This window comes from Palaemon carinicauda, chromosome 25 (assembly GCF_036898095.1).
Source record: "Palaemon carinicauda isolate YSFRI2023 chromosome 25, ASM3689809v2, whole genome shotgun sequence".
Lineage (NCBI taxonomy): Eukaryota > Metazoa > Arthropoda > Malacostraca > Decapoda > Palaemonidae > Palaemon > Palaemon carinicauda.
In genome coordinates this window covers 91,354,682-91,356,350 of record NC_090749.1, presented here as the reverse complement: position 1 = coordinate 91,356,350, position 1,669 = coordinate 91,354,682, and positions in this window count along the sequence as shown.

Here is a 1,669-nt window from a genome sequence, read left to right as displayed (position 1 = left end):
TCCCTCACTGTGGCAGCAATAAAAAGAATTATGGAAAATAATTAATATTATATAAAGCGTATTTTCTTTGACCATAAAAATTTGCTGGAAACAAAAAGGATCTTGATAAAACTGTAAATGAGAAAACCTGCAAGTTAATATTCTTTGCCTGGATAACCACAAGAGCCACATTTCTGTTTTATAGGGTCAAGGGAATCCCTCTTCCTAAAGGGGAACTATCATAGTTGAACATATCATCTGAAACAGTCATGAATAGATATAGCATTAAAAAACCAGTTACTCTAACTCTTAAGAAACAAAAATCTAACACGAATTTGAAACACGGCCAGTAGGAGACGAGTCCACTGAAATCGTAGTTTGACTTATCAAGTCTGTATCTAAAACAGCATCATCATTTCCTACCTCTTCTTATTTTCCATTAAGGAACTCTCTGTACTGTATATTATATCATTAACCTTTTACTGATATCCAAAAATCAATTCTCTAGAACCCTAGAAATATCCTGTACAGAATATCATTCAAATTAAACCCTGATTTGATAAAACACACACTTTGAATCCTTCACAGCTTAAGGAAAGGTGAATCTTCAAACTTAAATACTACTAGTTATAAAAAACTAAGTTACCTAACAAATCATGATAACAACATTCAATTGTTTATGTTCCACTATCCCTAAATTGAAGTGGTTAGACGGACAGGAAGTCATTAAGCGATAGTTATGAAAGAAGATTAATTGAATCATTAAGTAATATTTCAAAAAGAGACTAATTGTTAGATTCAAGTGGAGGACTTGAATGTACAGTCATCAGGAATTCCTGTGTCTGTACTTCTATAAAAGTATACAGAAGTTTTGCAGTAATATTAAATGACTGTATCTTCAACAGGAAGAAGACTAAGAGGCCAGTAAAACTAAATAGAAGGAAAATGAGGCACACTGTTGCAACAGACCTTGGCAATGGGTCACATTGAGAGCCTGTAAGTTAACCAAGGAAAAGCTTGAGCACAATTCTCAAAGGTTCAGGTTTAAGGGTTTGTTATGAGTTGAACCTTCTCGCAGTGGAACCTCCACGAGACGAGCAAGAGAGGCTGCTTCAATCATCTTCAAAAATATCCAAGTTTTTTCTCACCCAAAAGAATTTTCTGTCTTTTTCCACGCACGCACGCACACACACACACACACACACTATCTCTCTCTCTCTCTCTCTCACACACATGTGCACACACACTCTCTCTCTCTCTCTCTCTCTCTCTCTCTCTCTCTCTCTCTCTCTCTCACAAACAAACACACATATTTACTGTGCTTAAAACTGTGGTTTGCCTATACTTTACATTTAAATACAAAATAAAATAGTTTTCTGAGACCAAATGCTAAATCCTTAAACTAAACTTAACTCTAAAACACCACTGACAGAATCATATCCATTTACTCCAGAGGCAATACACTGCAATGCTTCAAGTCTCGGTACTGACTAAATATCCTTACATTGTATAGACTGAGTCACATGACTGAGAGAACACAACCTATGAGAGACTGTCGAGAGAAGGTCCCTAACCAGAAGACATTGCCTCAAGAGTAAATGTGTAACAACATACCATCATTTTACAGGTGGTCTTCACAGATTACTACCTTCACATCTTACTAATACCAACAGTGACAGACCAGTCAGGA